The 13,033-nt window shown below is 50.9% G+C and overlaps 1 long non-coding RNA gene across 2 annotated transcripts; it reads right to left on the bottom strand.

The window, feature by feature from the left end:
- Nucleotides 1-7,608: 7,608 nt before the first annotated feature.
- Nucleotides 7,609-11,069, bottom strand: LOC142872957 (uncharacterized). 2 transcript variants are annotated; one of them, XR_012921066.1, is made up of 3 exons: nt 10,810-11,069; nt 10,148-10,272; nt 7,609-9,031 (listed from the first exon to the last, which is right to left on the bottom strand). It is a non-coding gene; the product is annotated as an uncharacterized LOC142872957 (long non-coding RNA). The 2 variants fall into 2 exon arrangements; XR_012921065.1 differs by having other exon boundaries at nt 10,148-11,069.
- Nucleotides 11,070-13,033: the final 1,964 nt, after the last annotated feature.

Below are 13,033 nucleotides of genomic sequence, written 5' to 3'. Positions count from 1 at the left end.
AGGCGTGGTGGCTCACGTCTGTTATCCTAGCACTCTGGGAGGCCGAGGCCAGCGGATTGATTGCTGGAGGTCAAGAGTTCGAAACCAGCCTGAGCAAGAGTGAGACCCGTCTCTACTATAAATAGAAAGGAATTAATTGGCCAACTGATATATATAGAGAGAAAAAATTTAGCCGGGCATGGTGGCGCATGCCTGTAGTCCCAGCTACTCGGGAGGCTGAGGCAGGAGGATAGCTGGAGCCCAGGAGTTTGAGGTTGCTGTGAGCTAGGCTGACGCCACGGCACTCACTCTAGCCTGGGCAACAGAGTGAGACTCTGTCTCAAAATAATAATAATAATAATAATAATCTTCCTGAGGCATGAATATTTCTCCAAGTTCATTTTAGGGAGCAAAATTCACATAAATCTGGCTTATTTCTTGAGCATGATGCACAGCATGGGAGTGGGTGGCCCGGAGAGTTCCACGTTCACCCTCCCTTTGTTCTGGGTGGAGCAGAGTCAGGCTTTTTCCTTCTGCGTGTATGTTCCTCTCTAAGCCCTGGTAAAGCGTTACAGACTTTGCTCCCAGGGATTCGAAGCAGTTTTGACTTCAAGGAATATTGTGATTGGTGTCTTGGCGACTGTCTACAGACCATCTTGCATAAGTGCATGAAGATTACACACACACACACATTTTGTCATAGTAAAACAGAAGACTTAACTGTAACAGGAAAAAAAAAAAGCTGCCCATTTTTCCACCGGTAAGAAACTGGTGAGATAAAAGTGATGGTACATCTGTACAATGGGGTGCTGTCTAATTGAGAATCATTTGTACAATGGGGTGCTGTCTAGTTGAGAATCTTGCTTGTGCCGTGTCCCCCTGCCCTGCTGTCATGGTCCTGTCCCACACATGCCCATAGAGGAGCACAGATGGAAATCAAGCTGCTAACCTGATGGAGATGCATCTGCATTTCAGCCTTGACCCTGAGATGGAGGCATGTCGTGGATTCAGTCACGAAACACCAGCAGATGTGGGCAGCTCCTCTTCAGCACATGAGCTGTAACACCTGGGTTGTCAGGTGTGGGAGACCCAGCGGGCAGAAGGCGGAAGCTCCTGGCTGACCTATCGGGCTGCTGCCTGTAGACCCCTGACATCACAGAGGTCTGCTGGGGTCTAAGATCTATTCAGGTTTATCTTTTTTCTGATTTATCTTTATTCAGATTTATCTTTTATCTTTTTTTCCTGCTGTTCTGCCCGCCATGTAGACCACGGGGTACTTCTTTCAGCTGTCATAGCCCTTAGGCACAGGTGCCTGCCTTGTAACAGTATTTTAGGGAGTTCCCTGTTGCTTGTCGCAGATGTGGAGAGGGGCCACCAATTCCTTTCACTGACTGGTTTATGGAAAACTATTCATTTGTTACTTTTTCCTCTCTGCCCCAGCCAGTGTTCGTACAGCCCAGCTTCTCTCCGTCCTTGCCCTCCTCTGCTCTGTACTGGGACACCGTGAACCTGGGACCTCCCTGGGCCGGCGAGGTGCCCCGGGGCTGCTCCCCACACAGACCAAGCCGTCTGTGGAATGCGGGAGAGACGCCCACGGGCGGTGCTCTGTGGGTTCCCTGCCCCGGGCTGGCAGCACAGCCTCAGCCTCTTACTCTTCGGTGGAGCTCGTCACCCAGTTCCCGGCGTGTGCGGTTCACCTGAACACCTGTGGAGCCGGGGCCCATGAATGAGTTTACTCTCTTGGGGACCGCAGCCTTGATATCAGAAACCCTACTCAAATATTTCGAGGGTTTGGGGTTTGGTTATCCTCAAGCGAGGCTGTTATTGATTTAGTTTCTCTATGGAATGTGGGCTCCATGTGGAAGGCAATGTCCTCAGCCCCTGTCACTCAGACTTAAGCATTTAGGCAGATGTGGTCACAGTGGTGGCAGCATTTAGTTCTTCATTGCTCGACTTTACATCAACCGTTACATGTGTGCCAGGACTCTGGGAAAGTCCGCTGTTGTCTGTGAACTAAACACCTTCTCCTCCAGTCACTAAGTGGCCCTGGGAGCCGTGGCCTCTGTACCGAGCAGGCTGCTGGAACAGGGCACACGAGACTGCTGCAGCCCTTGGGGACACAGAGGCATCACGAGATCACGGGGGGTCTAAGGGCCTCGAGATGCACATGGGTGAGCCATCTACTTGCCTTATCATAAATAGTTTTAAAATAGAGTAGACTCCTAAATTTATTTATTTTAATTTTTAAATTTTTTTCTGAGACAGAGTCTTGCTCTTTCACCCAAGCTAGAGTGCAGTGGGATCATCATAGCTCACTGCAACCTCAAACTCCTGGGCTCAAGCAATCCTGCCTCAGCCTCCCGAGTAGCTGGGACTACAGGTGCTAACCACCACGCCCAACTAGTTCTTTGTTTCTATTTTTAGTTGTCCAGCTAATTTTTTCCATTTTTGGTAGAGATGGAGTCTTGCTCTTGTTCAGGCCGGTCTCAAACTCCTGAGTTCAAATGATCCTCCCACCTCGGCCTCCCAGAGTGCTGGGATGACAGGCGTGAGCCACCACACCCAGCCTATTATTTTTTAATACAAAAGCATCACATGCTTATTGTAAAACATTCAGAAAATATGGAAAAATATGTCTTAAATAAATCATCTACAAGCCCACCACCTACAGATAACCACTGTTAACATTTTGGGGTATGTATTTACAGATATTTTTCGTATATATGAGTGTATATGCTTCTTAAAAAACACAAATAGGATCACACATTGCTTGTGGTGGAACCGGTTCCTAAGTGACCTCGAACATCTTTCGAAGGCAATCAATTTAGACTCCGTCATCATTCTTTAGCAGCCTCATTTGAGAGCGAATTCATGTACCATGAAAGTCACCCACCGAAAGTGTACAATTCAATGGTTTTTAGTCTAGTCACAGAGTTGAGCAACCATCAGCAGGCGATTTTAGAACATTTTGTTCACCACAGGCATTCCAGGCATGCGGGAGATGAGGTAGAAGGGGTTGGTTGGGCCAAAGCCTGAGTGACACACTCAGTAGCCAGCCTTTATCCTACTCCCTGGGGGCTGGTGTCTCCAAATCTTCTTTGATCATCTTTGTTCCTGTTGGTTGAAGTTCAGCATGTGCCCCTGAATACGTATATTGGTGCATTTATAGATTACTGTGCTAATGCCGTGTATGCACTATACAATGTATAACAAATAGAGACTGAGTTACAGAGCCTCCTGAAGTTTAGCTGGACATGGGCCCCAGCTAGAGGCTGCCCTTCTCAGCCCCCTTGGCAGCCAGGAGTGGCTGTGTGCCTCCATGTGGGCCAGTGGGAAGTGAGCAGATGGGATGTGTGCGACTTCCGGCCACTCTGCCCTCCTGGACTCCCTCCTTGCCTCCCTCTCCCTCCCGTGGCAGGGAGCGTGGGTGTGGCAGTGACCGGCTTCTGCCATGCAGACGCGGCAACACTGTCTGCACAGGACAGCAGACAAGAGGACCAGACAGACCCGGGTCCCCGAGCGACCTCATGCAGCAGAGGCAGTTGCAGGAAACAGAGCTCGACTTCTGTCTAAGCCACTTCATTTTTGATCTCCCTGTTTTCGCAGCTCAGGCTGTACCCTAATAAATAAAATGCGTTCAAGTTCATGCTTAAGTTCAGCATTCGTTAACAGTTCTGACATGAGATAGACAAGGAGAAGCGGCATTGCTGGATCATACGGTAGCTCTTTTTTTAAGTTTTTGGGGAGCCACCGTACTGTTTTCTGTAGCAGTTGCACCATTTTACATTCCTCCAGCAGTTCACAAGGGCTCGCATTTCTCCACACCCTCACCCACACTTGTTATTTTCTGGGTTTTGTTTTGTGCTTACAATACCCCACCTGGGCGTGCACAGCGGTGGCTCACTGTGGTTCTGATGCCATTTCCCTGTGGCTGGTGATGAGCACCTTTGTGTGTGCTGATTGGCCATGTGTATGTCTTCAGTCTTCCGGACACATCAGGCCCAGGGCCCAACAGGAAGGAGCAGGTGTCTGCGCCAGGACAGGGGTGGCATCAGTGAGCCCCCATTCTTAGAACTAAAGGTGGGAAGACCCCGGCTGCCCCTCACCCCTCAGAAGTGAGCCAAGGGCTATCCGCTGAGGACAGGAGCTGAGAACCCCCGTAGGACTGTGGTACCTTCATGACTTCCCATCATCACCTTTTAAAAAAAATCCTTTTGTCAGTTTCCCTGTAGTTGCTGGCAGTCAATTTTTTTTAAAAAAAAAAACAAAAGCAAGCATTCATTGTGTGCTCTTGTTCAAGATGAACAAGGAAGAGGAGAAGTGGAAAAACCACATCCTGCTTCAGGTACAACCTGAGCTGCAAAAACGAGGAGATCAAAAATGAAGTGGCTTAGACAGAAGTCGAGCTCTGTCTCCTGAAACTGCCCAGAGGCGTGTGGACTCTGCTGCGTGGTGTCACGCTGGGGACCAGGATGCTTTGGAGGGGCAGGGACAGGCCCCGAGGGGTAGGCTGGGCACTGGCCGTGGTCCAGGCCCCTCTTATCCAGCCACCTTCCCGCTGCTGCCCACCTGCGGTCCCCAGCGCCTCAAACATTCACGTCTAGCAGGAAGCCCACCACTCCTGCCGGCCCTCTCGCCCTGCCTGGTCCTCCCCAGGATCCCCGACATGAGCTTGAAGGCAGAGCGTCCACCCAGACCCCAGAAGCCCGAGAATGCTCGGGCACCTTTCCGCAGTCACACCTGGGCCGGTGCCACCTCGGATTTCAACAATCACGCGTGCAGATGATGGGAGAAGCAAAGAAGACACACACACACACACACACACACACACACGGGCACTCAGCACACGAGAAGGTGCCCGGCGCCACCAGCCACAGGGAAATGCATGTCAGAACCACGGCGAGCCGCCACCGCACACGACCAGGAGGGTATTGTAAACACAAGACGAAACAAAACCCAGAAAGTGTGGATGAGGGTGTGGAGCAATGGGAGCCCTTGTGCCCTGCTGGTGGGAATGTCAGATGGTGTAGCTGCCGTGGGAAACAGCACGGTGGTTTCTCAAAAATCAAAACAAGAGCTCCCGTATGATCCAGCCATTCTGCTGCTGGTGTAGACTCAGGAAGGCTGCAGAGCAGGTCTTGAAGAGTGCCTGTGAGTCCCTGCCTCTGGTGCAGGGCACCTCTGCCTCCTCAGATGTGGACCTGGTGCAGTGAGTGACAGTCTCGTCCACTCACCGTCCTCTGTCCATTGCTTGGGGGACACAGGGCTCGTGTTCTGCTTGCTGTTCGCGATTTCCTGTTTTTCTAATTTTTTTTTTTTTTTGTTAAATCACAGCTCACCTAAAATAACCTAAGCTGTGCTTTAACAAGAAACCCTTAAAACTGTTTATCCTTTTAAATATTCAGCAGCAGTTTTAAAATAAGATAGTGCTATTAATAAACAGGGTAGGTACCCTTCCTCATTGGTGCCAGATTTGGTTTGCTTTTGCTATGCGTTAAATTTTGCTAAATCACAATTGAATCTAGCTAATAAAATTCTTCTTTTTTTTTTTTTTTTGCAATAAGTAAAATCTGAGAGATTATAATTAAGTATTGGACTGATTTCCTCCTCAGATACGGGTGTGTGTATTTATTAAGAGCTGAGAAAAAAGACTAGTTTCACCCTTCCCGTACTCAGGGTCAGGGTCATTGCTATTCTCTGACCGGAGGGTCAGATCCCAAGGGAGAACCGTGAGGAGTCTGGGTGTGTGGGTGCCACGTGACTTCCCCACGGGAGCAAATGACCTCTACCTCCAAGCCCGAGTAGACAACCTCTGGCGTGACCTGTTGTTCTCGGTGTGACCCATTCAGCAGCAGCTGAATGATAAGCCTAACATAAGAAAACCTTAACAACCTAGCTTACTGCTAATTAGCCCATCTGTAATTTTGTACTTTTGAATAAGAATAACACGGTGGGAGGGGTGGAGAATTTCCTCTAATTCACCGAGTTCACCTGGCTCTGTACATACACACACTTCCTTATAGACATGTAGAATATTCTAGCAAGCAAGAGCAAGGCACTAGAGACGCCTCGTGAACATATTCAAGGGAACCCCTGAGTAGAGATAGATCTTGCTTCCCCCCCCCCGGTTTCCTGCTCTGTTAGAAGAAAAATGAGAAGTATTCTCTATCAGATATATTATTCTATTTCCTCTGCCGCAATCTCTATTATCTGAAATCCATTAACAAAGATATTTACAGCATTTGGAGGAACAGAAGGAAATAGGAATGTTTAAGATAAACTGGCTATACAAGCCATAGTACAACATTCGCTATCTAAAATGGCATCTAGAGCCTGTTACCTAACAAGAGATCACAGGTAATTATGCAAAGTGGCTCATAAAGATCACCTCACCTGAGTGAGAGGTCTAGGACTGTGGTTCTCCGGGTCTGATTAGCCAGGCCACCGGCATCTTCTGGGAGTTTTTAGGGCTTCCGGTTAGCCTAAGTCGTAGATAAATACTGTTCCTGTCAGATGTCTACTTACATACCCATACTTCCACTGACATCCTTTTCATTGGCATTTATAATCAACCGGTTTCGCCTCCAAGGCAACCGCAGTCTTCTCTTTGGTTAAGATGGTTGTTATGCAGGTTGCCGATTGAACTGTTTGCAACAAAGTCCAGCTGAAATGATTCTGTATCGACATGATTTATTACTGTCACTGTCATGTGTGGAAACCACGGTTAAGTTGTAGCGAATATGGCTGTGAAATGTTGCCTCTCTCCATACCAAGAGTCCACCACTGAAGATTTGATAATAAAAAAGTCTCAGTGTTCCCCAGAGTGGAGGAGAAGCCCGAGCCTCAGCTGCTGCGAGTGTGATCCTGGGTCTGAATGTCACTGTCACATGGGGTTGCCAGGAATGCAGAGTCCCAGGCCCCACCAGACCCAGAATCTGCATTTCAACGCCCTCCTGGTGATTTGTGTACACCCTGAAGTTTGAGAAGCTCTGCCTAAGATGGGACTTGATACATATGTGTTGAAGATGCTCGATTTGCTACTTTTGTCTTTTTTGGGAGGGTGGAGTTACCTCATTTTATTACACATATTACAAAATGTTGCTATTGAACATTCTTGAACATGTCTCTTGATGAACATACATATATATTTCTTTTGGGTAAATGCCTAGATGTGGAATCACAAGGTAACAAGGTACACGTGTGTGTGTTCAGCTTTAGAAAACAGGGCCAGTTTCCTGAAGGGGTTGTACCAATAATATCCGAGAGTTCCAGTTGCTCCACATATTTTCCCCATTTTTTTTTAATTCAGCATATTATGGGGGCACAAATGTTAAGGTTACATATATTACCTATGGCCCCCTCCCCCCTTGAGTCAGAGCTTCAATCGTGACCATCCCCCAGACGGTGCACATCTCACTCATTGTGTTTGTATATACCCGCCCCCTCCCCCCTCCCATCTGCCCGACACTCAATGAATGTTATTCCTATGTGTCCACTTAGGTGTTGATCCGTTAATACCAATTTGCTGGTGAGTACATGTGGTGCTTGTTTTTCCATTCTTGAGATACTTCACTTAGTGGAATGGGTTCCAGCTCCATCCAGGAATATACAAGAGGTGCTAGATCACCATTGTTTCTTAAAGCTGAACAGCACTCCATGGTATGCATATGCTGCGTTTTATTAATCCACTCATATTCCATCAAAAGAGGCTTATTATCCTCAACGACAATACTGAGCAGTTGTTAAGTGCTTTCTTTAGGTAGGCACTTTTCACAAAAAGAGGAACCCTTTTTTCCTTCCCAAATAGAGGGAGTTAAATTAAAATAACAGCTAGCCTCTTACTCACACAAGGGAAGGAGATTTCAAGAAAGTCTCTTCAAGAAAGAAGCCTTCACTAGATTTAAGGGAAATGAGAAATTTAGGAACCAGCCGAAAGGGAGATTTTGAAGGCCCAGGAAAGGGTTACTGAGCGAGCTCGGTGTGTAGGAGAAGTGGGACAGAGGTGCAGCTCCCCCACCAATACCCCCCTTTAAAAAAACCCCACAAGATGGGAAGGGGTGGAGGAAAGTGGAGCAGGAAGTAAGAAACAGAGAATTCTTATGTGTCAGATGGCCCGGATCAGGTCTCGTGGTGGGTGAGATCATTTGCCAGGGAAAAGGGAAGCGGCTTTGCGAGACTGGCGGGGGCAGGGAGGGAGTGCCACCCGCGTGGGGACCCTGAGGGAAGCCAGGGTCCCCCCAGCACTGCGGGGTTACCTGGGGATCAGAGCAGAGAGAGCTGACGTCTTTGCAAACGATACAAATCCCTGTTTGAGGCTGTGCAGACTCAAGGGCAGCCCTACGAGTGCCCGGGGTCCCCCGCCGGACGGCCCAGTTGCTCCGTAGAGCGAGGACCCGCGCACCCTCCTCCTCCGTAGTGCCTGGAAACTGCAACTGCAAGAGAAAGGATAAATATGGAAACCAATTTTACCATAGACTCGTTGATACAAACAGGAGTTAAGTCCCTACAGCATATTTGTTTCCGTTTGCAAAAACACACAACGAGACCGGGGGCAGAGAAACGGAACAGGCAAACACAGGCGTGGGGTCAGATGGGTGAGTGCACCGGGCGAGGTGGGTTGCACCCTCCAGGACAGGCCGGGGAGAGTCAGCGTGGGTAGAAAGGCCAGGCAAACCGTGCACACGGGAACCGCGCAAGGCTGGAGCGGCTGGACTGGCGTCAGATAAAAGACACTTGAAGATGAAGAGCACCGCCAGGGATAAGGAGGGACATTCCATTGTCACAAATGGGTACATTTCTCAGGAGGAATGTGCACGAGCCTGGCAACGGCTGCAGGGGCCACGAAGAAGCTCCCACTCACCCAGACCCGGTGCTCCCTGTGGACACCCAGCCCTGCGTTCCGCACGGAACTGCCCATCAAGGCAGGAGGGAACCTGCTTCCTCTGCCGTGATCCCAGGCCCTGACCTTCATTTCAGTCACAGTGGCAGGGAGCGCAGCCCAGGAGTCTGAGGTGCCGAGTTCCGGTTCTGACTTGGCCGCTCAACTCGTGACCTGCAATAAGTCATAAACTTGTGACCCGAAGTCAGAAGTCATAAACTTCTTTGAACTTCAGTGTCCTTCACATCAGTAGACAATTAAAAAAAAAATCATCAGATGACGTTTAGGACCATTTCTACCTCTGCAGAGTCTGATACTAGTCTTATTCTTGGCTTTGGATAATTTAAACGTTTTTTGCAGAAGCTCTTGGGAAAAAGGTAAAAGCCATACATTTTTGTTTAACGAAATATTGGAAGAATTATCTGTGACCTAAATAAAACCATTTCCACTGAAAGCATCTTGAGGAAATTTAAGTGATAAGGGTGGAAGTATTTTATAATCTCGTGCAAGAGCAGCAAACACCGCAAGTCCTCAGGTGCTGGATTTAGCCCCGTGAGAGCTGGACCGTCGCGCACCGGCTCCCGTCGTCCCTACTCTCCGCGGGAGACAGGCACAAAGCCGGCGCCCCATTGCTCAGTGTGCACCTTTGGGTGAGTGGTTTCATCTCCCGCCTCGGCACTTTCGTGATTGATTGCGAGGAGGGAGCACCCTTCCCGGGCTCACAGAGCGGTCTCGTGGCCCAGGGGTGCCGGGTGCGGTGTGCGGACAGGCTGGGACTCCCCGAACCTGCTCGGGCCCCCTGGACCCTGCCCGGCCCACCCCTCCTGCCGGCATTCTGCCTTCTCTCCAGGGGAAAGTGCAGCTAGGGAAACTGAAGCTTACGTGCCAGCGGGCACGCTCTGTGGGCTCCTGACCTTGCAGACTGGAGGGCGGGGACCGTCCTTCCTCCCCCCGGGCTTGGAAGGCGTCACCCTTCCAGCTCTCTTGCTGTGACCTCTGGTTACTGAGTCAGCAGCGCTTGTTTGCCCCAGTGCCATAGATTTGTCCCGAGTGTCACTGCCCCGAACCGAAGGAAAAGCGTCAGCAGGGCAACGGCACCAAGCGGAGGGTCAGCTCCCAGGACTGTGGCCAGGGAGCCTCCTCCCGGAGAGGGAGGCCTCCCACGCTGCCGCGGCGGCCGGCTCTTGTCCTCGTGGGTGGCCGTGGGGCGTTGCGTTTGGGGGTAGGTGGATGTCCGAGCTCCCCCCGCCCCCGGCTCCTTTTGTGCCAAGATAAGGCGGTAAAACATACATCACGCTGTGTCCTCTCCCGCCGTGCCTCCCTTTCCCTTGGCGCTCTCTCCTTCCGCCGTTGGTAAACCGACTTGGGAGAGACTTAGCAAAGAAATCCTGATCTGTAATGTGTTTCCTTGTGAGCTAGGAGACCAGAAGAGCCCATCAGTCATGGAGCCTATGAATCATACGATTTATTCACATACTGAATATAATTAAACCCTGAACCCGCAAATCGCTGGGTACCGGCTAGGGCTGGAGTCCGCGGCGGGCGCTCGGGGTGCAGAGGTGCCGTCGGGCTCTGCTCTCAAGGCGCGTGCTTGAAGGACTCACACTTGGAAACGATGATTGTAAGGCATTAGGTGCCACGACAGATGTGTGCCCAGCGTGCTGTGTGCTGCTGTTCATTATCAGGCAGCGATTAAGATTTGATTCGTATTTATCCATTTAAAATTCCGTTTGTAGAAATGCAGCTCAGGAGAATGGCGGCATTACCCAAGGCTCAGCTCAAATGCCCTCCCTGGTCCTCTTGGAAAGAGGTGGCTTTTCCCGCTCTCTATTTTCCTGCCACACTTCCTTCTCTTGCACTGATTACCTAGTGCTGGTGATATCTGTGCACCTCCCTAGTGAACTGTAAATCCTTTGAATGCAGGGTTTACGTCTTAGCTCAAACTTTCTCACCGAGTCGGGTGTGAGCAACTGGGCCACAGGAAAGGAGGAGAGACAGGATTCCTCGTTCCCTGTCCCGTAGTCCTTCAGGTCCAGGGTCCGTGGGCTTGCGCTGTGTTCATAGACAGACACCCAAGTCAAATGCCGGGCGGTGGAGCGGGGTGCTGCGCTGCGGGCGGGCAGTGCGGGAAGGAGGGAAGGAATCATGTTGGCCCCGGGGATGTTTGGTGTCAATGACTGGGTTGCAACACAGGTGTTACTGACCTTTTAAAGTGTGCTCTCTTCTTAACCTTAATTGAGAAAACAAAATATTGGTGTGTGTCCAAACGCTCTGAGTATTCCAGAACATATTTGTCCGCTTAGGACTGGCTTCTGCAATCCTGATTGTACATTGAGTTTCATAAATTTAAAAGCTTGTTTTTGCTTAGAAGAAAGGAAGGAAAACCAAAATAGGAAAAACTCGATATTTAACTCGAAATGTTCTATTTAGGAGGGAAAGAGAAAAAAAGTCTGATACTTTTAGTTTTCAAGGCTTTTTTTTTTTTCCTTTTTCCCAGCCAACTTAAGTTCCTTTTCAGAGATGACTCTATTAATGTGCTTTAAGAATTAATCTTAGCCAGGGGGTTACATTTTTTTAAAAGGAAAGTTAGGAACCGTTTTGCAATGAAATAATACACTGATGCCTATTTCATAAATGACTCATATTGTCACGTTCTCCTGTCCTCCTGCCGTTATTTCCTTAGATTGCCAAATAACCTGATCCAGACCTTCTGCCAGGAATCTGGGAGGTGCAGCCTTTGACCAGGGTTCCTTCTCCAAATATTTCCGCCCATTCCCAAGGAAGACGCACCTGTCCCAGGACCCCCGAGGCTGGGCTTGGCACCCGAGAAAGACCTCGCACTCCACGTTGCAACCGGCCCTCCCTCAATTCCTGAAAACACACCCGTGCAGGCTCACCCAGAGAGACAAGACAGTTTTACCGAGAGTTTATGAGAAGTGGAAGGGAATTACACTGTAAAAAAAAAGAAAACATGAAAACTGAGGGGCAAGAGAAGGCAAGACGTTGTCCCCCACGAAGCTCACCTGGCTTCTTTTCTCCAGACGTTATGACACTGCGAGGGTGTCCGTGTGTCCCCCAACGGCCACGTGCCGGGAACCTAGTCCCCAGTGCCACGGTGTGGACAGGTGGGAAGTTTAAGAGGTGGTTAGGCCATGAGGGCTGCGTCCTCACGCACGGTCAGTGTCCTTATCAGGAGTGGACTCGCCACCGCAGGAGCGGGCCTGTGATAAAAGGGGGTTCGGCCCCCTCTCGTTCTCTCTGTCTGTCTCTCTCTGTCTGTCTGGGGCCCTCTCGCCCTGTGCCACCTGAGCCCTGGGATCACGCAGCAGGAGGCCCTCAGCGGGACTCGGCCCGGGACTCCCAGCCCCCAGCCCCGGGAGACATGAATCTCCCCTCTCTACAAACCACGCAGGCTCAGGTGCTCGGCGAAAGCGGCACAGAACGTGCTAAGACAGACCCGATGCCGGGGTGGGGACAGCCTTCCGCACCCTCGCGCACAGCAGGCCCCCACTGCAGGGCTGGGCTGAGCCTCGGTGTTGGAGGAGCAGAGGCCGTGGCAGGGTCCCCCCCTCTGCCCCCCGCTCCCTGTCCCACGAAGCGCAGTCTTGTTCCAACAGCCGCTGGCTGAACCAGACATCGATGGCGGCTTTGAAACAGCCGCTTACTCCGGTGTTCAAAAGACGTCGTGGTCCAGAGCAGCCCCCACTGCTGGTGACACTGGTGTCAGAGGCCTCCTGTGGTCAGGGGGAGGGGGAGGGACCCGAGTGATTCCCAGCGAGCCCCCCCTCCCCCACCCGGCCGGGACGCGGCTCAGTCCCAGCAGCCAGGGCCCCTCCCGGCCTGCGCAGCCCGGGACCGGACTTGGGTTTGCCGGTCTTGACAACCACGGCCAGCTGGGCCTTGTTGTTTCTTTACAGCCCAGACTCTCATCTAATTTGCCACGTTCCGGAACCTTCCTGCCCTTTAGGGCTCCTTCTCATCTCAGATGCATTCTCTAATCGTCCTTCTGGAGAGGGGCCGCGGGTGGCGAACCCCGTGAGCTTTCCTGTGTCCGCGACGTCCTTGTTTCTGCCGTCACCGGCACGAGCATCGGGCCGGGCACGACACCGGGGTGTGCGGCTGTCTCCCCTCAAAACTGCGAGCGCTTTGCCTTACCACCTTTGTCCCCACCCAGGG

The sequence above is a fragment of the Microcebus murinus genome, chromosome 9 (assembly GCF_040939455.1).
Source record: "Microcebus murinus isolate Inina chromosome 9, M.murinus_Inina_mat1.0, whole genome shotgun sequence".
NCBI classification, from domain to species: Eukaryota; Metazoa; Chordata; class Mammalia; order Primates; family Cheirogaleidae; genus Microcebus; species Microcebus murinus.
This window is presented reverse-complemented; position numbering and strand designations above follow the sequence as displayed.